General features: G+C 39.5%; 1 long non-coding RNA gene across 4 annotated transcripts in view; it reads left to right on the forward strand.

Annotated features, from left to right (window-relative positions):
* The window catches only part of LOC309635084, a 143449-nt gene that overhangs the window by 2922 nt on the left and 113549 nt on the right, over positions 1–26978 (forward strand). For all 4 annotated transcript variants that reach the window (XR_014248619.1, XR_014248620.1, XR_014248621.1 and 1 more), the window contains exon 2: positions 3681–3765. This is a non-coding gene — a long non-coding RNA (uncharacterized lncRNA). The remainder of the gene's footprint in view (positions 1–3680; positions 3766–26978) is intronic.

Raw genomic sequence — 26978 nt, forward strand, 5'->3', positions numbered from 1 at the left:
TATAATGTGCCAGACAGTATGCTCAGTATTTTATATACACCATTTCTTTTAAACTTTCTCCAAATATCAGAGGTTTGCATATCACATCCCCATTTTCCAGATAAGGAAGATGAGGCAGAGGAAGGTTAAGGAACTTGCAGAAGTGGCAGAGCCTTGGTTCAGAGCCATGTGTGTGTCTGCTCTCCGTTCCTTTCCCTGCCTTCTGCCTGTCTTCTCCTTTTAGACTTAAAACTGAACTGGAAATGCACTCTGCTCCTTCCTTCTTTCCAAGTTCTGTACGTTCAGATTGGACACATCACTGAAGCCCGAGGTGTTTTATCCCGAAACAGCTCTTGGGGCCAGAATGCACCTGCCTGGGCTGATGGGAGTTTCTTCCTCAGTCAGGAAGGCCTGCCACCCTGGCAGGGGGACCTAGCAAGCCAGCAGCCTTCCAGAGAGCCTGCGAGAAAACCACACACACACACACACACACACACACACACACACACACTGTAACGGGGTGGGAGGTTCAGAGTCTGCACCAAGTTCACTTAGCAGTTGTGCTGCCCTTCCCATTTTGCTTTGTCTGCTTCCTTCCTTTTCAGGAATGGTTTCAGAAAATAAGCAGCAAACAAATATGCAGTGATTCCCTCAAGCTCTACGCAGAAGGAGAGAGAGAGAAGAGCTCAGAACACTGCTGTTAGGACCACTTCTTTTCTCTCCCCAGATTCTTGTCTCGCTCTTGATCTTTTCACACCATCCCTGTCCACTCTCTCCATGGATTATCCACCTTCCCCTGCTTCTGCTCTTTGATCCTTTCCACCAAAAGTGACAGGACCCTGCAGGAACTCCTTGCCCCTCTCCCTCTCCCGGGTCAGAGCAGTGGCAACGTGGGGAATTTGGGCCACTCCCAACCTCCTTGCCCTTCACCGCCTTCCTAGGGCAAAGCCCAGTGGTTCCTGAGGCCACTGAGGGACAGACAGGCGTCCTTCTCCGGGCATGCCCGTGCGGAAGTCCACATTGCAGGGCAAACCAGAGAGCTCTCTACCGTCCCGTTAGTGTTAGTAGAAAAGCAGTCAGTTAAAGGGCTTCATGTAAAAATTAAAACTCACTTGGGAAACTACATTACCTGTTTTCCCAGGGAATGCTGCTTGCAAAATGACTCTCCCCATGTTTTTTTCAGGGAAATAAGTGTTTATTCAGGGCCTATCAAAGGCCAGAAACATCCTAAGTCATACAGCTTCTAGTCTTGGGAATAGCAGTCCATCATGTTATTACTTGTATGGTTATTAGCGATCAACAGGTTAGTTCTATATTTTAAACTATGCAAACCTTTTTATTCTGTACTACCTCATTTTATCTTCAAAATTATTCTGACCAATGTGCAGTCCTAATTTTAGAGATGAAGAAAGTCTAGGTAGTTTTTCGTAAGTTTACATAGCTTGTTCTGGAAAAGTTAAAGCGAGACTCAGTTGCTCTCAGTCACGGGCCAGCACCCTTTTCTTGGGACCACACTGTTTCATCTTCTATCTGTGAGTGTATTTAAGTAATCGATAACAAATCGTTCAGTTTGAAGAGATCCTCTAGCCACACAGAGGGTCATTTGTATGGACTGCATTCTCACCTGTGAACATCTTATAAAAGCATCTGTACTCTACAGTTAAGCATCTTCTAAGTGTCATTTCCTAAGGTTATTTTTAAGAGTATTTATTTGAAGTATATGACCACGTAAAAATACTTCTTTGCACAGTCAGAGATCAGTGAGCTTAGGAAATTCAATATGCAAGCAACATAGTCCTGTGTCATCACTCTTAAAATCAAACTCAATACAGATCATCCTTTAATAGAGTTTTTCATCAGAAAGACGAGCCAGTATTTTCTTGTGCTACTATCAGTGCCGATTATGCCGGAAGTTCTTCCTGTTTTAACATCTTGGTGAAACACTTGGCGTTTAAATCCATGTTGCAAGTCCCTTGGGCCACACTGTTTTCTTTCCTCCAAACAAAAGAGACATTCAAAAGTCACATTCATTTGGCAAAATGTAAACTAGAAATATACATGTATTTTCAAAACCTACCAAATATGAATAAGTAAACTGTTTTTCCCCAAAGTCATATTTATATTACGAGTTTTTCCTTCTGCAATTTGTACTAGAAGAATGTTTAACTTCTCTGAATAAAATGTCGACGTTTACTTGTGGTGCTTGTAAAGCTTTGAGAAGGGCACAAGGGGGGAATATAATGAATTATTCCTCTTTTCTAAAAGGAATTTGGCCAAACTATGTGTGTACCTTATGAAAAGGGGGAAAAAAAGACCATCCTCTATGGGTATATCCAGCTCATTCATATACATTTTTAGCCAATTCTTACCTTGTACCTATGTTGATATATTTATTGGCCACGGATAGTTGATCTATATGAGCTTTCAACATTTCAGAGATAATTAAACATGGTATATATCGATTTTACTAGCACCATTTTGATATGCCAAATTCAGAAATTGCATAACTACCATATGAATTTATAGCAGCTACAAAAAATATACTTGCTCACATGCTTGACCATACACTGATTCAATAATGCATATACTTCCTTGTTTGAAAGGATTTTTTTTTAACATTTCTACCATCACTTTCTTTGTTAAAGTCTTTTCCTCTTCCTTCCCTTACCTCAAAATTAGCTGCTGCAAAGAAAGAAATAACAAATTAAATAGTACAATTAATGTTATCCTGATGTTTGGGAGAAATTGCTCTGGAATATTGTAAGCAACCAAGAAGCACATTGTCTTAGAAAGTCTGAGAAGGTGAACACAACAAATAATACTTAAAAGAAAGTTTTTTTTCCAAAAGCTACTAGGATGATGAACACGTTTAAAAGACAGGTTTTTTTTTTTAAACTGTTCAACTTGGACTCTGGGAAGATAAATCTGACCACCTTGAAAATTCTGGGCTCCTTAAGTAAAATATGAACGGGAAAACCAACTGCAGACTCTCTAAGCACTAAGACACCTAGATTTATTCTAGCAATGTGGGGTAAGAGAGATTCAAGTTTAACTTTCTAATAAAAGAAAGACTTCAGGATGCTAGTGGATTAGGCATTACTTGAGAAGGTGTAGGGGGAAAGCAAGAGCTATCAAAGCTGTTAATATTTGAACCATGGAAGCTTCTGACTGGAGATGGATTTCTAAGAAGCCACAACTCTAGCCGGGGTCCTAGAGATTAAAAGGGAACTTGCACTAACACATAATTGAGTAGCCACAGTTTAGATAACTCTAAAGGGCAATAGAACTGCCCTCCAGGTTTTGAAATTTGTAATTACTCAATGAGGTCATTGTTTAGCATAAAAGAAGTGACATTCTTAATTTTGCTTATCAGAAAGCCATTTTACAATATTAAAAAAGAAAAAAAAATGGCACATGAGATTCTTTGCTCCACAACCTCTCCCTGGTTTCCATTAAAATTCTGAAGATATTTGGTTTTCCCTCCACTGGCATTAATTTGGTAGCCATACTGTCCCCATCTACTCAACGTGAGTTCTCTGTGAGCAGTAATTCAACGTACTTGAACTGACCAAGAATATATGACTTTGCTGTGTGTTAAAAATAAATGCTTCTTGTGAGCACTTGTGACTTGTCTAGTTTATTCTAGTCTTCTACTCCTGACATGTCTTGGAACATTATCTCTGTCCTTCTTTGGGTTACAGCGCTTGTTGAGAAAGTCACCAGTCACAGGTGTGTACATGTGACACCGGCACCTTGGAGTCTCTGGAGCCCTGGAAACTCCTGCAGGTTAGTCCATTTCTTGCTCAGAGTAGCACATCTATATTTTTAATTCATTATTTAAAAAATAAAATCAATAATCATAAAAATAAAACATTAAGAATAGTCATATTTCACTTTAAATTTTACTATAACATTATAATTATGTAGTACGTGGCAGTGTTTTCTATTTTATATGTTATAACTCTAGACCAAGTGCAGAGATGCCTTTTAAATATTTCTGACATGAAAGTAATTACCCTTTGCTTATTGGATAGATCACTATTTTGAGTCACACTTTCTTCATAAATCAAAGAAATTGAGTTATCATGACTAATTCTTAATCTGCTTTGTGTCTAAAGATAGCAAACATTTGGATTAAAACATTGAAAAACAAGGTAATTATTTAGATGTTTTATCTACATGATATTAAACAGCCAGATGTCTGGTTAAACTTCTTATGTTTAATAGAGCAAATTGGAAATTTCAGTTGTCTTCTAAATTTAATTAAAGACCAGTTTGATCAAAACATTTACTCTGGAACTTACATTATTGATTTTGAATGCCTGTATTGATCAAATTAACCAGAGGCTTTGCAAACTGTACTTTAAGCTGCACTAAAACCTGGGTAGCCTGAGGCTTTAGCTCCCCTTAAATCCCAGTGCAGTGCACAACCCCTGAATCGGTGAGTTGCAGTGTGTGTGTGTGTGTGTGTGTGTGTGTGTGTGTGTGTGTCTTGCAGGAGGGGGTTTGGTCACAGCCGTAGTGGGAAGTGAGCCTATGGGTGTACACATCTGCTTATATCTCCCCTAATTTTTTCTCTAGATATTTGTTCTTTCCCACATCGTTTCTCATTCCCTATTCATTAATACAGATAAATGACTGTTGAATCAATCTAGTGCTATCAGCTGCTATTAACCTTTTGTAAATCCTTAAGGTCTGATCACTATGGTTACCTAAAAATCACCTGGCAAATAATCTAGATTAAGTAGCCTAAATATGTCCTGTGTGTCTCTAGTAAAAATTCTCTGTTTAGGAAGATAATGTTTTCAGTTGGAATATGGTCAACTTTAAAGTTTTAATAAATATTCTCAATGCTATCATGAAACAGTTTCCAAATTTATGATCATTTGATGACTCATTTTTCTGAAGCCCCAATTACATATGATTAATGGGATTTTATTGCAGATTTAACTTTTCTCTCTTGTTTATTCTTCAGTGCTTCTGGGAATACTTCAAAAGTTTCCACCACATTCTGTTTTTTAATCAAGTGATTGATGAAGAATAATCAGTTTTAGATTTCAAATTGTGCTTTCATACATGAGCTATAAAACTTAAAATATAACATTTACTTGTATAAGGATGTTATGTTACTACTTATTCAAATTTTATAGTAATAAGCATATTGATAAAAACTTTTGTTCTTATTTTCTTAGAACATTTAAGTATAGTGACTGTATAGCTCAAATTTTTAAAAGTATGTGGCCTGAAAATTCTAATAGGCTTATGAGAACAAAGGGACAGTATATATATATATTTTTAACATCTTTATTGGAGTATAATTGCTTTACAATGCTGTGTTAGTTTCTGCTTTATAACAAAGTGAATCAGCTATACATATACATATATCCCCATATCTCCTCCCTTTTGCGTCTCTCTCCCACCCTCCCTATCCCACCCCTCCAGGTGGTCACAAAGCACCCATCTGATCTCCCTGTTCTATGTGGCTGCTTCCCACTAGCTATCTATTTTACATTTGTTAGTATATATAAGTCCATGCCACTCTCTCACCTCATCCCAGTTTATCCTTCCCCCTCCCCATGTCCTCAAGTCTACTGTCTACGTCTGCGTCTTTATTCCTGGGACAGTGTATTTTAAGTCTGTTTAGTTCTTCAAAAATCTAAGATATCATGGTCATCCATCCACCAAACAGGATTCTGATTATGCCTTCAGTTCATTCCTTTCTGACAGCAACATTTCATATCATCTGTTGGCCATTGTGAAGTTATAGCAGAAATGAAATATAGGGGTTTCAATTCAACATTCACAAACCCATAGAGATATCACCATACTCTCCCACTTAAAGATTTTGTACACCTAATTGAAGCACTGATCACAAATATCAGTTGTAAAATTGAAATGTAAATTATTCTCTCAAAGCCTGTGGACAAATGTGGTGTCTCATTGAAGAGCACTATAGTCTTCTCAAATGCAGGGGCCCCCAGTTTTAGTCTCTTGCTGTGACTTTATCCATAAGGCGCTCTTCATCTTTGGCCCCAGTCCAATTTGCTTTCATTTGGGGCCAATGCCACTTTGTTTTTTTAAATCCAATTTTGGCTAATAAATGCTTACAATGTATTTTACTATGTTTAATAGCACTAGGAAATTGAACTTTGATTACAATTAAGTAGAACATAGCAAATATGATATCATTATAGCATAAGTTGTTTCAGCATCTGTGTTAGATTACATTATCCAAACACATGAAACAGTAAAATTTCTGACTTGACCGTCCCCTGCAGGCAGTGACCTGCTGCTTCTTGCCAGTTGACGTCTGTGTTTTGTTATTGCTTTCCCTGTCAGTGGAGCATCCTCATAATTCCAGAAATGCTGTTGAATTCCCAGTCGTTTCCTATATTTTTTATCTGTTACATTATTCCAGAATTATAATTGAAGGAGAAAGAAAGAAAGAGAGAGAGAGAGAGAGAGAAAGAAAGGAAAGGAAGGAAGGAAGGAAGGAAGGAAGAAAAAGAAAGAGAAAGGGAAGGAAGGAAGGGGAAGGAAAGAAAGAAAAAGAGAAAGAAAGAAAGAAAGAGAAAGAAAGAGAAGGGAAGGAGGGAAGGAAGGAAGGAAACGAGAGAAAGAGAGGAAAAGAATGGCTGCTCTTACAGAACTTCACAAACCATTTTCAATCACGATTTAGGTAAAAGGTCAAACTCTAGTCCAAAAATAGCCAGTTCATTTTGTTTCTAATAAATTTTAATTCAAAGCATTTTGGCCCTAGGGAGAAACTAGGTTTGTTCCGAAGGTCCAGAGATGCTAGAGATCAGCTGTGTTCCTTTAACCTCATGGCAAGGCTGCCTTAGTTAATGCCGCATTTTCCTGATTATTCATTGCTTGGGAAAAGTCAATGGCTGACATAGAAATAGCTGAGTGCATTATTCTAAAGTGAAGTGATTAAATCATGAGGTTGAGAGCCGGTTGCAGGAACCCTGGGGATGGATATTTTTTCCTAGTTCTTAAGACAGATTTTTTTCTATGAGAACTCACAACAACAATTATTCCCTTCAAAATGATGGGGCCACAGTAAACTCTATTCAAGGTTGAGCCTCAGGGGGTGTGGGGAGGAGCAAAATAGTTAACACAAATCTCTGTTGAGGAATTATAGGGGCCCAGAAAGATATGGACTGAAACACCCACACGTACATTTATGTCATAGATTTGGAGAAACGATCCCCCGGTGCTGTACTGAGAAGGAATAAACATAAGGTTATTATGGTGGGCCAAGCTGGAAGGGTAGACTGGGCAATATGAAATGAGAAAGTGCATGGTGATGTATCTCAGAGCGTGCCTGGTGCTTTGCAGGCCAGCTCTACCGCAGGAGCTGGAGTGGGGCCCTAATGCTTAGGAGCAAAAGCCCCCAGTGGCAGAGGGGGGTACCCGGAGCCAGGTGGCGCTCTCCTGGGCATCAGGCCCCAGGAGGTTCAGATGATGCTCCCCATATCTGACTTCAGGGAATTCTCTCTGAGGACGTCTACCTTGAGGCCCAGCCAAATTTATCTTTTTCCAAGTCCCGCCTGGACTCCAAAGCAGGTATATCCTGATCTCCATCCTCCAGCTGGCTGCTGGTGAGGGATGACACTGTGTACGAAATCTGCTTGTAGATCTGGAACTGCTGGGTTAGAAAGAGGGGCCTTTAATCCCCAGGACAAAGAGGTTTACGGTGCCTCTTTGACAGGACTGCCCGTGTAGTAAACTGGCAGGTTATCCGTGGTCTCCGTAACAGGAAGGATCTCCAAAGTTAGAGAAGATGGAAACATCTTCCTTATTCAAACACCACATAAAGCCCTCTAATTAAGTTCTGAGCCAAGAAGAGATCTCAAAAAGAACAGCCAGCCGGCAGGAGCTGGCCCTACCAGCAGCCTCTGACCCACTTACCTGAGCACTGTCTTTCTGTGTGGCCTGTCACTTTGATTACCTCTGTCACCACCAATTCTGGGACCTGATAGCTTCTCTTTAAATTGTTGGCCTACACATAACTACATCCTTCCTTTACTTCATTCTTGTGCCATAGAGACATGTAGCATTTTCAAAATTAATGTGATTCAATACTAAACTAAAAAGGCAAGTTGCCTCACATAAAGTCACATTTCCAAACTCCCCAAGTTCTTGATCCTAAGATGAGTACGACCCAGCCCCCAAAACTGTGCAATTTCCTGCCCAGAGTCCTCTCCCACCACCCCATCCTACGTGTTAGTTGGTCAGAGTTTTCTAGCTGCCGTATTTTTTCCTCGTTCTTGTAATGTGGTACGTGTTCAAACAGTAGGCTGAGATAGATAGTAAGAAGGGATGGTCAGGAAAGGCCTCTCTGCAGAGAAAATAATTAAGTCAAGAATTAAAGGATAAGCAACAGCTAGCCAGGAGAAGTTGGGGAAAGAGTGTTCCTGGCAGACGGAGCACCTGATACCCAGGCAGCAAGAATCTGGTGTCCTGGAGGTACCGACACAAGTTCTGGAGGGCCAGAGTATATTGAGGAAGAAGAGAGGTCCTAAGATAAGGCTGGAGAGAAAGTCAAGAGCTCCATCTTGTAGGCCATGGTGAAGAGTTTGGACTTTGCTATGAATGCAAGAAGCCACTGAAGTGTTTGTGCAGGGGAGTTACATGTTCTGATTTATCTTTGAGAGCCTCCTTGCTGCTCTATGGAATAAGGAATCAAAGAGGAAAACATAGAAAAAGGGAAACTAGCTAACAGGCTCCTGCAGATACCCGGGCAAATGGTGACGCTAGCTTTGACTACTGTTGTTCAAACTCTGAGTCACACAATCATTTTGGTGGTCTTGACCAGCAATATCAGTGAAATAGAATGGTGTGCAATAGAAAATATCAGAGGCCATCGTATCACTTCATGATGTTTTCTCTCAGTTTCTTATGGACATACATATAGATATTCAAGTAGTGGATTGTACCGTGAAGTGGGTTTATCACTCTGAATAGTGATCAAAGAAGCCACTGACCAATACAAGATGGCCACAGTGGAGGAAGAAAGAAGAGGAGAGCCATCACCATAAAGATGTCTTCAAATACATGGAGATGGAAGAGATCACCTTAAAAAGGACATGGAGAGGAGACAGAGTTCTGTGATATATTTTATTTCATTTTCAGTATTGCATTCCTATATTTATACCCTGCCTATTCTTTAAAAAATTATTTACAGTAACTTATGCAGAGTGATAATCAGATTGTACCACTGACATAGGAAAATGAGAGCTAACCAGCCATTTTTTTAAACGGAACATTTAAAAAGAATTGGAACATAACCTGATGGTCACCAGTAGGTCTTTCCCTCACCTTTCAGCATTACTTTTCTGGATCACTGACGGATCTCTAGCAGAGTTTATAAACAAGTTCAGAATATTTACCCAAATAGTTGCGTGAAGCGGAGGAAATATTAAACTCTATGTCTGTTCAGTCTTCATTTCTTCTGAGGGAGTGTCCCTTGATCTTCTGAGGTAACGATACCAGTTTTGTTGAACTTCTTGACAATGCAATCTGATCTCTGCTTGGTTTCATGTACAAAGTCACCACCATACGACTAACTATTCAAAAACTTGCATTATCACTGCAGCGAGTGATAAAAAATGTATTGTGCTTTGGGTCAAATGCCCTGTTTATGTTTCATTTTGCCTAATATAGGATAGAATGACCTCTCTTAGAGAAGGTCATCTAAATGAGTCTCTCTATCCATAGCTACTTGAGCAGCTTGAATTTAATCTGCTATTTGGGATAGTCTCTAACCTGATGAGAAATAGATTTATAATAAAACATCATTGAAATTCAGAAGCTTGCCTTGGAAAGAAAGGGTACATGCCATGGGCAATTAGCAAATGCAGAAATCCTTTAATTATAAACTATGCCTTTGCCTGAGGAACTTTGTACTATGCTGACGAGAGGCAGAATCTAATAGTAAGCCTTTTCATTTCAGGTCCACATATACACACACCCACGATCTAGGAACATGTTAAGACCCATATGCTCCAACGACCCATTTACAAATTGCTAGATGAGAACAACATTAACTCCCTACTCCCTTTGCCATTTAAAGAAAGCAAGCTTACTACTTCATCACCTTTCTTCTTCCTGGGATTCTCTGCATCAGTTGTAAAAACATGCTTCTCTCCCCTCCTCCTATCAGACTCTTGTCTTGCTTTGGGGGTAGGTGACAACCAAAGACTATAGTGGTATTTTAATAGCAGACTCTTAAAGATTTCATAGTCAAAGGAATGAGTCTCTAACTGTAGAAAATTAACTTCCACTGGGAACTTTACTAGCTGCTACTTGAGGTGCCTTCCCCATTGCTTCTCAAACTGGATCACCCAGGTAACTAACTGCATATGCTGAGTGTCCACACATTTTGATAAAGCCACCCAGAGAGCCTCTCCTGACCCAACTAGTTATGCTGCTGACTCTACTGTAAAGCCATTCCTGTGCCAAACGAAACACAGAATTTCAGCAAGTAAGGAGCTGAAGACAGGGTAGCATCATCATTTTCAATCTGTTTTTTTCATTCTCAAACCGCACAATGTTGACCCTTTCTGCAGAATTTCAGTTTGGCTTGTACTATTCACTGAGGAAGTCTGGTACATATAACAGCTTCCTTTTAACATAGATAAGACCAACAGGCTAACAGTTCTTTGGGTAAGTAGGATAATTATCAGGAAGCTGTTGATAGTTCATTGCTGACCTGTAAAAACCTAGTAAGAATGAAGTCAGCTAAAATAATGGATCCATTTAAAGTTTGGGTCATATAAGATGTCATTAAGGATCACATTATTTCAGCAAAGAAAATATTACAGAGAGCTCTCCTCTTAAAAGAAAATAGTTTTTCTGCTGGAGAGCTTCCAAACCGCACCATTGCAAAACCTAAACACTCCAAACCATTGAAAGCTAATGTTTAACTGTCTGGTTCTAGTTGTCATGAAAACCCTTTCTCCTTTGGTAACTGATTTTTGTTGAAATCTAGGTGTCATTGGGCTTTTAATCCTAATTATGTTCCTTACGCTAGATGAACATACTTTCATTGCCCAGGGGTTATTTTTTTTACATCCTCCGTAGTGTAGAGTGTATTCCACCCTGCCCTGTGTGATTAGGAAAAGTAGTAATAAACATTTTTTGGGAGTTGGGGAAAAACAGTAAAAGCAGGGCTGGTCCAAGGCATGATTGTGAAATGCCCAAAATTTTTTAAGCCCTTGTCTCTTAATTTGTCATTTAACTTTTTGGGGCCCTAATCTCTGTGAAATCTTGTTCAGCCAATATTTGGTGGCCCTTCTAAGCATCTTCTGTTGGAGGATGAGCTGAGACCAGACATGATATAGTGCACAATGTAAGACCTGATACAGAGTAGATGTTCAAAACTTGGTAAGTCCTTATCCTCGTCCTCAGCATCTCCTAAGCCTCAAGACTAAGGGATACTTAATACTTACTTATACTGATGAAACTGATTGTAAGAACATTTGCTTGAAGACTGAAAAACTTTTTGAACCCAAAGGAACGTGCCTATAATTCTGACATTTTAGGCCTTGTAGGAGGTAGAGAAGAGACACGGTAGCACGTTGGGGAAGCCTTCACTGCTCTGAAGTGATGACAGCTGCCTGCTCATTAGACCAGCCTTGCTGGAAAAAAATGTGATAGTGTGGGTGAGGCATGGGGGCCAGGCAGTGTGTGGGACCTGATCATTCACACCAGAGCCTGAGAGCCCCCATCCCAGGTCATTTCCAAGACCTCTCCCCTGGCAGCCCATAGGTTGGATTCTTCCATCTTTCTCCTGCCACCAACCATTCGCAAAGGGTCTGATTAGTTAGTGCATTTTTAAGGGCCATAGTGACAGAGGCAGATACAGGATTTGTGAGATCTGAAGCTCATACAATTACAGGAGCCCTCTTTCATAGAAAGAGTGCAAAATAACAAATAATAGATACAAATGTGACTATTTAATTAGAATAAGAAAAGAAATCACCACAAATTTTACACTTAGAAAGCTGACAAATGCCACAAACATCACAAAATCCATAAAAATAATGTTTTTAATTACCTTCCTGATACACCCTATAGTATATTTTTCCTAATTTTTTTTTTTTCAGGTTGCACACTCTAATTGCTCCCTCATGAATCTCCTGATAGGAGAGAACTTCTGCGTTAACCACATCCATGAGGACCAAAACCTTAGCCTACAGTTTTTCACGTGGGATGATTTGAAGAACTTTCCACAAATGGGCTTCTGGCTCTGAACATTTCAAACCTTTTTAATCCTCTATATCCACATATTTCTGGCATTGTAAGGATATGCTCAGATCACATTATAACTTCTAACCCTGTGTCTTCATTCCATGACTGCAAATGAGTGGGTAGTGGGAATATTTTGGAAAGTGTTCCTGCGTGAGGGCAGGTAGCAGAACTTAGCTATACCTGGAAGTGACTGCAATCCACATAAATATATACATCCCACCAAACCCAAACTAAGAGGATCCCCAATTCAATTTGCCATTAGCCAAATACCCAAAATGTCCACAGCCAATCTGACACCACCCAACATGAAGGGACGTGGAGAGGAATTCCATATGGAAAGAGAGAGCAGGCTTAACTGATATGGTTAAAATGTTCTACTTTTTCAAATTTTTCAAAAGGATATACCTCAGCAAATTAGAGTCCCTGAAAGTGTAAACTTCTTTAGCTTCACAGGAAACCCTCCTCTTCACAAAGGGGATATCCCAACACAGAATTCTGAGAAGGAAAGTCCTACCCTCCCCCCGCCACTTATGGGAAGAGCTCTTTTGTACTAAAGTACTCAGTATCCTAGAAAGGCTTAGACATATGTCATAAAAATAACATCAGCATTATTACTAAACTCCTTTGTGCCCAAGCACAAGGCAATCTCAGAGGCAGAAATCATGATATCTGGCTCCCTGGGGAATGGAGGGGGAATCTTCCTGACCCATGTACCTGGTTCTCTCCTGCGCCTCCTTCAGCACTGCCCAAGGCAACCTGAAGAAGAAATGTAGATTATGTTAAGAAATGTTTCAGTCTAGTGTAATAATTTTAACTGTCTGATTCTTTAAATCCTAACTCTACCCTGCCACTAAGAAGCTGTGTGAGCTTGGACAAATCAGTTCACCTCCCTAAGCCTGAGCTTTCTCATCTCTAAAATGACAATAATAATACTCTCCTTGCAGAATTGTGGAAAGGATTAAATGGGTAGCATACGTAGACTATTTGGAACCTAGTAGATGACTAAGATATTGTAGCTATTGTACTTACTGTCCACATTTCTAGTATAACTCTAAGGGAAGAACCAAGTGGGGAACATTGGATAGCCCAGGGTCCAGGGCCTCCAGATGTACCACACATGGCACAGAAGGTCAAACTCTATAAATACTAAGGGGTGATGCTTGCAGTTTCCACTTCTCTACTTTGCCCCAGGGTCCAGTAGCAACCCAGTGAAAGTGACCACGGCAACGTGACAGCCACAGCACTCTATGAACAGAGTTTGTTAGTAAACATGAGACTTTTAGGAGGCAACAGTAATTCAGATCGGGTTCAGATCGTCCTCACGATGTAAGGTCTAACTCTGAAAGTGCATGAGATCTGGGAAGTGTTCTAGCCTCAGATAGTTTGCTATTTGAACAAGAACAGCAGATCGCCTCTGGTCACGGCTGCAAAGAGCTGGCAGAGGATGCCGAGCAGGACGTAGGGGCTCTGTAAAGGCTTTCTGAATCCAACTGAAGTGATCTAGTCTCAGAGAGCCTGGGCACTACTGGTTGGACGTGGTGCAGCCTCTGAGTAGCCTGAGATGTCAGGTAATTTGAGGCAGCAGAGCACTGTCTTTAGTGATTGACTCTGAAGCCAGACCACACTGGGACCAAAATCCCAGTCCTAGCACTTAATATCTTTACAATCTTGGGCAAGCTATTTAAATTCTTTGTGTCTCAGGTCCCTTATTCTAATGTGAGGATAACAAAGTATTCACCTCATCGGGATGGTGTGAGAATTAAATGAGATAATATTTACCTAAGGCTTTACATTGCACATTGCAAGTACTCAGTAGTGACTAGCTCGAATGTCAAATGGGAAATCTGGCGGACATGTCCAGAGATCTTTGATTTTGTAGATCTGGCACTCAGAAAAGAGGTAGTAATTGCAGGCATAGATTTTAGATTTTCTAGTTGTATTAGTTTCCTGTGGCCGCTGTTTAACTTGGGGTTTAAAACAGCAGAACTTTATTCTTTCACAGTTCTGGAGGCCAGAATTCCAAAATCAGTATCATTGGGCCAAAGTCATGGTACTGGCAGGCCATGCTCCCTCCCTCCGGAGACTCTCAGGGAGAATCTATTTCTTGCCTATTCCAGCTTCTGATGGCTGCTGGTACCTCCTGTACTGCGACCTCATGGTTCCAATCTCTGCCTCACAGTGCCTTCTCCTCTGCTATCTATATCACATCTCCAACTCCCTCTCTCTTTTAAAGACAGAAGTGTTGTCATTGAGGGCCCACCTGGATGATTCAGAATAATCCAGGATAATCGCCCCATCTCAGGACCATTATCTTAATCATATCTACAAGGTAACATCTACAGGTTCTAGGGATTAGGACCTGATATATTTGGAGGCCATTATTTAGCCTACTTCGCTAGTTAATATATGATACTGTAAAACATGAATGAAGATGAAATTATAAAAAGAAAAGAAATCTAAATATAGAACACTGGGAACCATAAATATATAACAGGGAAATAAAGAGGAGCCGCTATAGGGAAGTGAGGAGAGAGGAACAGCCCAAGGAGACAGTTGGGGTAGGGGTGGGGGGCATGTTTTAGATTCCAATGATATAGTACTTTCACAAAGGATAGCATGCTGGAAACACTTCAGAGAATCAAGGGGAGTGCTGAGAAGGAATCACTGGGTTTGACTAATAGGAAAAATACCCGTAAGTTTAGCCAAAGTGTACTTATTGGCATGGGAGAGAGAAAGCCAAGTTGTGATGGATTAAGTTTGGAGTTACTTACTTCTGTGGTATACTTTGTGCATAGGCATAGGTGGAAGGGAAAATGGTGCAAACAGACATCTTGACAAGTCACTCTTCCACCTCACTCTCAGTTGTATTTTCTTTGGATTCCCAACAACAAAAGCTCAGAGGCCCTAAACTTGCCAAGGTGGACATGACCCATATTAAAAGGGGAAGACAGTGCATCCTTCCCATATAAAAATGTTTGCTCTTCAGCTCAAGAGAGGTCAATGACAAAGGCTTATTCATCCTTGTAATTGTTCAGCCTTCTCTCTCTCTAGGGTATCAATGACTAGACTAGTCAAGTAGTGATATTTTTAATCATTATACTCTTTTGCAGTATCTTCAGAAGGATTCTAAATAGTAAATAGTCTATATTTTTTCTAATATATGGACATTATTTAGTCACTCAACAATCTTTTAGATATCAGACAATGTGCTAAGCATTATACTGGAGATAATATAAATATGTTAGGGGGAATTCCCTGGCAGTCCAATGATTAGAACTCCCCACTTCCACTACAGGGGGCACGGGTTTGATCCCTGGTTGGGAAACTAAGATTCCCCTCAAGCCTCTCGGTGAGGCCAATAAAAAACAAACAAAGAAATATATATAAATATATTAGAACTAATAAAAGATTGAGATAAGATTAATGGCTAACATTCTAGTGCCTTGTATGCAACAGGCACTGATCTAAATGTTTTACGTAGTGACTTATTTCAATAATTTAATGAGAAAGGAGACACTAGTATGGTACTAGTATTATTGCTCTTATTTTATAGAAGAGGGAACTGAGGTACAAAGATAAGGAAAAGTCACACGGCTAGGAAGTGTGAAGTGAGGATTATCTGGGCCTATTCTCTGAACCACTATGACATACATTTCTTTCAGCATCTGCAAGAAAACATCTCTAACACACTTATTTTGGGCAGAAGCATACAAATAAGCATTATTTCAAAGTGATTTAACAAAAATTAAGTTTTGATTTTAAAAGAATCTCATAATACTACAAATCCTTATCCATTATTCATATTCATATTTACAGAGTACCTACAATGTACTAGGCACTGTTCTAGAAACTGAACTTTCAAAAACGAACAAAACCCCTTTCCCCCTATTTAACATGGAACTGGCTCCATCTTTCAATTTCATGCAATAATCAACACTATCACCATAGTCCCGAGCTGAGCTGAGATGAAACCAACTCTCCCCTCACTGTGTATAAGAGACAGCATTTAATCATTGGAAGAATACGTTGTATGGTAGAAACTACCACTACTCACTTTTGAAATCCTCCTTCTGGGGGAAATTGTGCTATCCTAAACCCTAGATGAAAAATTACAGAGGGAAAACAATGGAAAATCGTATATGGAGAATTTGTTTTTCTTGCAGCATCTAAATCAATAATCCAGGTTCAGAGAGGAACTATATTCACAATGTTGAGCAACTCATTTGACGTTTCTGGGTCTGTTTCCTGAGGATTGTCTAACCTGACATCGCAGATCATTTTCAGTCTGACTTTCCATGACCCCAAGCAACCAATATCAGGAATTAAGAGGAAGCCAAGCTCCACTTGTTCCACTTCCCACCCACTCGAAGGCAGGAATCAGGAAAATCACAGAGCCTCAGTACTCCAAGCTGGGAGCCTGGCCCAGGCCTCTGCAGCAGTGCAGACAAGCCCCAGAGCTCCAGGACTTTCTCCCTCTCACACTGCGTCTTAGCCCCGCCCCATTGGAATTTATCAGTGAAACTTATTCGTCCTTTATCCCAAAACTAAACTCTTAGGACTCCCTCTTCGTCCCCCATTCCCAGCCATGGTTGCCAGATAAAATACAGGATGCCAAATTGAATTTAACTAGACATCCTGTATTTTTATTCACTAATTCTGGCAACCTAACCCAGGTCTTTCAGCCCCTTAGGAGGAAAGGCCATCTATATCCTGGAAGACTTCCCTGATCATCCAGCCTATGTTGAATTGCAATCTCTCCTCCCTCGATACTCCCTGTCTTACTCCAGTGTTAATTTTCCACAGAGCATTTATCATCATAGATACAGATATTGATCTATTATCATCATAGACTATAGATATTGATCTGTTGTGTTTATGCTGTGTATATTCTTTGCCTACAGTAAAGCCTGGCACAGAGTAAATGTTTGATAAATATTTGTGAATGAATTTGTTAACTGTCTGTTTGATGTCAAAAATGATATTGTCCTTATGATAAATATCATAGGTAAATTTAATAATAATCATACAAATAGCTGATATTTATTGAGCATATATAATAATATGTATCAGGCAGAATGCTAAGCATTTTATGTGGATTAACTCCTTTACTGCTCACAAAAATCCCTTGAGGTAGGAATTGTTATCCCCATTCTACAGCTGAGCTAACTGATAATGAGGGGGAAAAAAAGTGACTGCCCAGGGGCTTACAGGGTAGTATTGAGATTCAAATCCAGCAGTCTGAGTTCTTTACCTGAGTCCTTTCCTTGAAAAAGAATGCTTTTCCCTAGGGACACAAAAATATGAAAAGGTATTTTCTCCCATTCTGAGGGTTGTCTTTTTGTTTTGTTTATGGTTTCCTTTGCTGTGCAAAAGCTTTTAAGTTTAATTAGATCCCATTTGTTTATTTTTGTTTTTCTTTTCATTGCTCTAGGAAGTGGATCAAAAAAGATCTTGTTGCGATTTATGTCAGTGTTCTGCCTATGTTTTCCTCTAAGAGTTTGATAGTGTCTGGCCTTACATTTAGGTCTTTAATCCATTTTGAGTTTATTTTTGTGTATGGTGTTAGGAAGTGTTCTAATTTCATTCTTGTACGTGTAGCTGTCCACTTTTCCCAACACCACTTATTGAAGAGGCTGTCTTTTCTCCATTATATATTCTTGCCTCCTTTGTCATAGATTAGGTGACCATAAGTGTGTGGGGTGATAAGTCTCTGGGCTTTCTATCCTGTTCCATTGATCTATATTTCTGTTTTTGTGCCAGTAGCATACTATTTTGATTACTGTAGCTCTGTAGACACAGAAAGACAAATATCATATGATATTGCTTATATGTGGAATCTAAAAAAATGGGTACAAATGAACATATTTACAAAACAGAAGTAGAATCACGGATGTAGAAAACAGACTTATGGTTACCAGGGAATAAGGGGCGGAGGGATAAACTGGGAGATGGGGATTGACATACACACACTACTATATATAAAACAGAAAACAAATAAGAACTCACTGTATAGCACAAGGAACTCTACTCAATACTCTCTAATGGCCTATATGGGAGAAGAATCTAAAAAAAAAAAAGAGTGGATATATGTTTATGTATAACTGATTCACTGTGCTATACACCTGAAACTAACACAACGTTGAAATCAACTATACCCCAATAAAATTTAAGAAAATAAAAATTAAAAATATGAAAAAGGGGTGAAATGCTCACACAAACTATTAAAGGCTTTTGAATGAATAAATTATTGCCCCAGGCCAAAGAATTTTTTAAATTGATTGTTGTATGTGAAGTAGAACCTGATAAGGACAATTAAGAGCTTCTATGTAACAGACAGACTTCAGTCATGTTCATAGAGCATTTGGCCGGAGGAGAAGATGAGAGAGTGAGGTCAAGGCTGCTTATCTTTTTTCCTCACTTTGAAGCTCAGAATCTTGACTCCGACATACAACTTGCCAAGATACCATGATGATACCAAACACTTAAAATGTTTTTTAAGACTTTATAAAGATGGTAAAGGGATCTGAAGCCATTGCAGATTCTAGAATGAGAATGATATTCATTTTAATAACAAGTATTTTGAACACAAATATAAACAATCCTGGGTAGGATCTGCTTTACATTTCTAGTTCCTTCTCACTAAGGAACAGTCTATATCTCTACCACTCACATGAAGGGAATCCCTTCCACTCACTCTTTTCTTCCCCCTCTGTGTTGGCTGTTCTTAGCTCACACTGCTCTGTGCTGGGTTCCTTTTCTTGTGTCAAAATACTTACTATCATTTTCACATTATTTTCAGTCTTTACTAAAAGACCCCATGTTTACGTTAAGGACTCCCTGTTATTTGGTTTGAAGACTAGTGCACTGTACCACTCCCAGGTAACAGCACGTGGAAAAGCAGTAACCAAGGGCTGTTACTGTTTAACTATCACTTGCTGTTTTATGGACAATGCTTTGCTGGTCTCCCAAGCAACCAACCCAAAGATCAGCAATCTATAGCCAGCAGGCAAAATCCAGCCAATAGCCTGTTTTTGTAGGATGCCAGTAACTAGGGATGATTTTTACAGGAAAACATTTGCAATCAATTGGATGATAAGGGAACAGTGAGGTTGAACCTCAAGTAAAATGTTACACCAAAAAAAAAAAATCCATTATTTTCATTAGTAGACTTGCATTACAAAAATTATACTCAATTATTATTATTATATATTTAATTATGTGAATAAAAAGTGTGGAACTTTGTTTTCTCTTTGCTATATAGGTACCTACTAATTATACTCAATTTGGTCTCTTGGCCCACAAAGCCTAAAATATTGACGATCTGGTCTTTTACAGAAAAAGTTTGTTGATCCCTGAGCGAATATTGGGCTGGCCAAAAAGTTCGTTCGGGTTTTTTCCATAAGATGCTACTTAAAACCCGAACAAACTTTTTGGCCAACCCAATATTTAACGTTGAGAAGTACAATTCAAAAAAGGTCAATTGCTAATTATTTTATTTTATTTTATTATTATTTTTTTTTTTGGCCACGTTGGGTCTTAGTTGCAGGAGAGGGATCTTCACTGAGGCACAAGGTCTCTTCATTGCAGCTCTCAGGCTTCTCTCCAGTTGTGGCATGCGGGTTTTCTCTCTCTAGTTGTGGTGCGTGGGCTCCAGGGCACGTCGGTTCTGTAGTTTGCAGCCCACTCTCTCGTTGAGGCACGCGTGCTCAGTAGTTGTGGTGCTCAGGCTTGGTTGCCCCGAGGCATGCGGGATCTGAGTTCCCTGACCAGGGATCGAACCCACGTCCCCTGCATTGGAAGGTGGATTCTTTACCACTGGACCACCAGGGAAGTTCCGCCAATCATTTTTAAAAAGAGAGCACTTAGAGTTTCACCGATTCCGAATGTATTTATATGTAATTTAAGTATGCTGTTTTGTGGTATCATTTTTTAAATTCCTATTTATTTGCTACATTCAGGGGGTTTTTTTGGGGAGGGATTGTTTTTGGTTTTCATTGTCAAAGGATGCTCACGTTTTTAGCCTGTTTGTTACATTCCTATTTTCACAATTGACTAGTTGTTACTAAAACATTTTGTTTGACAGGTTGTTTTTGGTGGGTGCAAAATTACATGCAGCGCAGTGTTAAAAGATAATTCAGGTCATCTAAAACTGTGTCTCAGTAAACACACAATCTAGAAAGCCTTTTTGTTTGCGATCATCTCTTGCTACCCACATCAGTAAAGATGTTAATGATTTTATTTTTATTTTTCCAATGGACTACCATCTCATTCCAGAAAAAAAAAAATTAAACAAAGAGAACCTGCTGAAGAAAACTGAAAATTGTGTGAATAACCATCACTGATCCATCCCTTTAGCTGACCCTAAGAAAATATGGAGCATCCTTAATGGAAGTAGAAAGACACAGTTGTGATTTGCTCCATATTAAACTTTTTTTTTTTAAGCTGTCCCTTTTTTTTCTCGGTAGACCTTGAATCAGCAAGGGGAAGAACACGTAGGAGTGACTGCATCCCTGAAGCTCGGTCTAAAGGCCACCCTTGGACTTAGCCAAGCCAGGTTTATGGACCAAGTAAATTCAGCCTGGACCTCGAGCTGTTTATTCATTATTTACTAATCTACTCAGCACACCTTTACTGAGAGCTCACTGTGAGCACTAAGACAACCGTTTCTGCTTCAAAGGAATTTATAGTTCATTTAATCCTGTTCTGCCAAGGTCACCCTAGGCAAAACTATAGTTCAGGTAAATATAATTAGCTGTCTCACTTTGTTTACCTATGTTGCCTTCACCTTTTAAACTTACCAATATTGTTACCCCTAAGATACCCAAGATATGTAGCCCAGACCTGCCATTCCTGGAAACCAGAACCTAATCCCCAGCACCACCCTCTCAGCCTTCCCTATGGCTCAAATCTTCAGACCATCCCCACAGCACCCCAAGCTAAGATTCCCCTCTTACTGCCCTATTATTCTCTTCACCATCTCATTCCTTCAGGAAAAGATGCGTTCTAAAAAGTCAACTCCCACTTTAGAAAGTGGGCTAACTTCCCAGATTTCTAGATGAAAATACCAGCTAATGGTGATCAGTTCTGATCAATACCCTTATTCTGTTCTATACACTTTACCCGAATTAACTCACTTTCCTCTCACAGTACCCTTATGATGTAAGCACTCCTATTATTACGCACTTTGAAGATGAGAAAATAGGCACAAAAAAATTCAGTAATTTGCCCAAGGCTGTCTGCGAGAAGTAGAAGAGCCAGGATGCAAAGCCAGCCAGCCTGCCCTACAGCCTCTACTCCCTCCGGCGCCTCTAGCAAGTAGATCGTACATAGATTTCAAAGGTTGATCAGCCAGAGGCAGTCAACCTCCACATTGGGCTTAATCCCAGAGACTAATCTGAGGAGAGGATTTCTGAGCTGAGCATGAGGCAATAGGCAGCTTTCCTTGGGGGGAAAGGCACTTTCAGTAAAAGGCCATCCTGCAGTGGTCAATGTTGGACCTGGAGGCCTTGAGTGAAAAGTCTCCATTCCTAAGAGACGCCTATTTCCTGAGAAGTTAGAAATGCGCAGCCTATTAAGCTTCAGTGTCCTGAGCTTGAAACACAAGGGAAGGCGGCAGGGCACAACCTTTAAAAGAATGATATAGCCATAGGACATGACAAAAACTGGTCAGAACCAGCTAGGTCCAAGATGGCAGACAAGTCAACTTCCAGTAGACCTTGAGCCTCACTATGCACTCATTGTAATACATTAGCATATGCTAAATGACACACCCACCAGCACTATAACAGTTCTGAGAGCAACCATAAAAGGCCAAAAAGTGGGCAGTGGCCCAATTCCTGGAAATCCCCGCTCCTTCCCCAAAATAATTGGAGTACTCTTCCCACTCATTAGCCTATGAAATTACCCAGTCCATAAAAACTAACCACACCATATTTCGGGGCCTCTCACCTTCTGAGATGGCCCACACTCTGTCTGTGGAGCGTGTTTCTCTATAAATAAATCCACTTCTTTTTTTTCTTTTTTTTTTTTGAATTAATTAATTTATTTATTTTTATTTTTGGCTGTGTTGGGTCTTCGTTTCTGTGCGAGGGCCCTCTCCAGTTGTGGCAAGCGGGGGCCACTCTTCATTGCACGGGTCCACTTCTTATGTATCACTTTGTCTCTCACTGAATTCTTTCTGCCATGAGACTTCAAGAACACGAGCTTCATTAAGTCTTGAGACCAGGTGTGTGATCTCAATTAAAAGACCATGGGTTCGGGGACTTCCCTGGTGACGCAGTGGTTGAGAGTCCGCCTGCCAATGCAGGGGACACGGGTTCGAGCCCTGGTCTGGGAAGATCCCACATGCCACGGAGCAACTAAGCCCGTGAGCCACAACTACTGAGCCTGCGCGTCTGGAGCCTGTGCTCTGCAACAGGAGAGGCGGCGACAGTGAGAGGCCTGCGCACCGCGATGAAGAGTGGCCCCCGCTCGCCGCAACTGGAGAAAGCCCTCACACAGAAACGAAGACCCAACACAGCCAAAAATAAATAAATAAATAAATAAGTCAGAGCATCATTCTAAAAAAAAAAAAAAAAGACCGTGGGTTCAAGTCCCAATCTGAGTTGCACGGTTTCAGTTTCAAGCTGGCTCACCTTGTTCTGGTGGATGATCCTCCCACTGGGCCCACCTGGGGGACTTGTTCACAGCAGTAATGGGATGAATCCAAGGCCAGATTGTGGCCAGATGAAGAGCTATGAAGTTCAGCCAGGCCTTGTGACGCATCCACTCCAGTCCGAGGCCAAGCCCTTCAGAGAAATCTATTCCTTTATCACATCGTGAGGAAGAGGCTGGAGCCAGATTACCCAGGGTCTTCTGAGCTGCAAAAGCCTTCAGGTGCGGGACGTGTCATGTCATTTATTCACTGAGAATGAATACATGAATAAATTAAAATGACCAGAATGAGCTTTGACTTTTGTGTATGTGCCTGTCCTCCAGAAGCTGTGTAGGATGTGTCTAAAAAGCCTTTACTTGTGAGCTCATACCAAATAAATGACGGCAGGGCCAAGTTGTAAGAATAGCTTCTAGGTGGATGCACCCAGAGATTATCATACTAAGTGAACTAAATCAGACAAAGACAGATATCGTATGATATCACTTATACGTGGTATCTAAAAAATAATACAAATAAACTTATTTACAAGACAGAAACAGAATCACAGACATAGAAAACAAACTTATGGTTACCAAAGGGGAAAGGAGGGGAGGGATAAATTAGGAGTTTGGGATTAATGGTTGCAGACTAATACAGATAAAATAGATAAGCAACAAGGATTTACTGTATATTCAATATCTTGTAATAACCCATAATGGAAAAGAATCTGAAAAACTACATATATATAAACTATATATATATAATAATCCATAATGGAAAAGAATCTGAAAAACTATATTTATATAAACTATATATATATATAATAATCCATAATGGAAAAGAATCTGAAAAACTATATATATATAATAATCCATAATGGAAAAGAATCTGAAAACCTATATATATATAAACTATATATATATAATAATCCATAATGGAAAAGAATCTGAAAACCTATATATATATAAACTTTATATATATAATAATCCATAATGGAAAAGAATCTGAAAAACTATATATATTTAAACTATATATATATAATAACCCATAATGAAAAAGAATCTGAAAAACTATGTATGTGTATATATATATATATATATATATATATATGCAGGTGCTGCACACCTGAAACTAAGACAATGTTGTAAATCAACTATACGTCAATCAAAAAAAAATTCCAGAAAGTTCAAAAGAAACCCCACAGCTTCCACAACATTCCTGAGCTTTCTGCCATCCCACTCTTTCCAATGGGCTCTGGGGCTGACTGGCTTAGATTCTGGATACACAGAGAAAACCGGGCCCCTCCCTAGGACAAAGAGAGTAACCTCAGGCACCTGAAACGACAAAAATCTATGCCCCATAGCAATATGGCCAGCATAAAGATGGGGAGAGTTCAGTTACTATAAGAATAATGTCAATCATTCTTACCTCTTTTGCAAGGAGAGCTTTAACCTCAGGGCTGGCCGCTCAGTTCACCTTTTATCTCACACATAATTCTTTAATACCTGTCCTCTCACTTTGAACTGATTCTGATGTTTAACCTGGATAAGCTAGGTAGCAAGATCCTAGTGTTTCCCAGCAAAGTTTGCTTGTTTGTTTGTCTCGTTTTTCTATTTGCAAATACCAGGCTCCATTCCCCATAAATAAAGCAATTTGGAGATTATTTGAAATAGATTTTCCAGGACATCAGCGGTGGCAAGAACCTTTCAGAATTCTCAGATATGCTGTGAAAATATGCTTTATGGTCCAATGCACAGGACGGACTCCACCAGGCTGCCCAGAGCCACGTCTTCTACACTCTAATGACCGGACTAAGGGCAGATGCGGAGACTGTAGAGGGGTTAATGAATGCTGGGTCAGGCTTACAAGGATGCAAGGACAGCATAGCTTCCTGGAAGTCCCTTGTGTCTTTCCTCCCTCCCTCTCTCCTTCCCTCCCACCCAACTTTTCATATTTGTTGTTTTGGAAAGAGTTAAAGGTTTGAAATTCCAGTTTAAAATCCTGGCTTTACCTTTTCCTATTTGCTAGGATCTTTCTCACACGTAAAGAGGATTTCTCCTTTGTAAAAACGTATTCAGATCCTCTGCCCCCTTTTTAATTGGATTGTTAGTTATTTTGCTATTGAGTTTATGAGTTCCTTATATATTTTGGATATTAATCCCTTATCATATATATGATTTGCAAATATTTTCTCCCATTCTTTATGTTGTGTTTTCACTTTGTTGATGATTTTATTTGCCAGGCAGAAGCTTTTTACTTTGATGTAGTCCAAGTTGTTGATTTTCACTTTCGTTATGTTTGCTTTTGGTGTCATATCCAGAAAATCATTGACAAGACTGATGTCAAGGAACTTACCCTCTGTGTTTTCTTCTAGGAGTCATATGGTTTCAGGTCTTAAGTTCAAGTTTAACTATTTTAAGTTGATTTTTGTGTATGGTATAAGATAGTGGTCCAGTTTCATTCTTTTGTGTGTCGCTGTCCAGTTTTCCCAGCACTAGCTATTGAAGACACTATCCTTTTCCCATTGTAAGTTCTTGGCTCCCTTGTCATACATTAATTGACCATGCATGCATAGGTTTATTTCTGGGCTTTCTATTCCATTCCATTGATCAGTGTGTCAGTTTTTATGCCAATACAATGCTCTTTTGATTACTATGGCTTTGTAATATTGTTTTTTTTTAAAGTTGAGTTCTTTGCCTGATACTTTTTTTTTAAATTTTATTTTTTAAATTTATTTATTTATTTTTGGCCGCGTTAGGTCTTCGTTGCTGTGCGTGGGTTTCTCTAGTTGCGGCGAGTGGGGGTTACTTTTCATTGCAGTGCATGGGCTTCTCATTGCGGTGGCTTCTCTTGTTGCAGAGCACGGGCTCTAGGTGCGCGGACTTCAGTAGTTGTGGCTCACGGGCTCTAGAGTGCAGGCTCAGTAGTTGTGGCTCACGAGCTTAGTTGCTCCACAGCATGTGGGATCTTCCCGGACCAGGGATTGAACCTGTGTCCCCTGCAGTGGCAGGTGGATTCTTAACCACTGCGCCACCAGGGAAGTCCCTGTAATATAATTTTAAACCAGGACGTGTGATGCTTCCAGCTTTAGCCTTCTATTTCAAGATTGCTTTGCTCTTCTGGGTTTTTTCTGCTTCCATATAAATTTCAGGATTGCTTTTTTTTATTTCTGTGGAAAATGCCATTGGAATTTTAATAGGAATTGCATTGAATCTGTAGATTGCTTTGGGCAGTATGGACATCTTAACAATATAAATTCTTCCAGTCCATGAGCATAGAATATCTTTCCTTTTATTTGTGTCTTCTTCAGGTTCTTTCATCAACGTCTTATAGTTTTCAGTGTACAGATATTTCACCTCCTTGGTTAAATATATCATAGATATTTTATTATTTTTGATACAATTGTAAATGGGATTGTTTTCTTAATTTCTCTTTCTGATAGTCTCTTATTAGCATATAGAAATGCAACAAATTTTTGTATATTGATTTTGTATCCTGAAATTTTACTAAATTTGATTATTAGTTCTAATGGTTTTTTGGTAGAGTCTTTGGGGTTTTCTATAAATAATGTCATGTCCTCTACAAAAAGAGACAGTTTTACTTCTTCCTTTCTGACTTGGATGCTTTCTATATCTTTTTTCCTGCCAATTTTCTCTGGCTAGGATTTCCAGTATTACATTGAGTGAAAGTGGCAAGAGTATACTTGTATTGTTCTTGATCTTGGAGGAACAGTTTTCAGTTTTTGAGTATGATGTTAGCTGTGGGCATGTCATATATGGCAATTATTATGTTGAGGCACATTCCCTCAATAAGCAGTTTGTTGATATTCTACTGTATTCTAAAAATAACAACAGTGAAGCCTCAGTGAAGCCTTGCTATGTGTTGTGTTAAGCCATTGATTTATGTTTTCCTATTTAATCTTCCCCCAAATTCTACTAAGTAGTCTTGCATTCATTTATAGATGAGGAAACGTATATGGCCTATGTGTGTATGACCCAAAGCCCATGCTATTAACCTTTACTTTAATAGCATCATATATTTATTCGTTAATTTAAATAACTTGAGACCTGAAAGACTTTAGTTTTGCTTCAGGTTATTTGATGTAGCT

Source organism: Balaenoptera borealis (assembly GCF_965194805.1).
Source record: "Balaenoptera borealis genome assembly, chromosome: 9".
Classification (NCBI taxonomy): domain Eukaryota; kingdom Metazoa; phylum Chordata; class Mammalia; order Artiodactyla; family Balaenopteridae; genus Balaenoptera; species Balaenoptera borealis.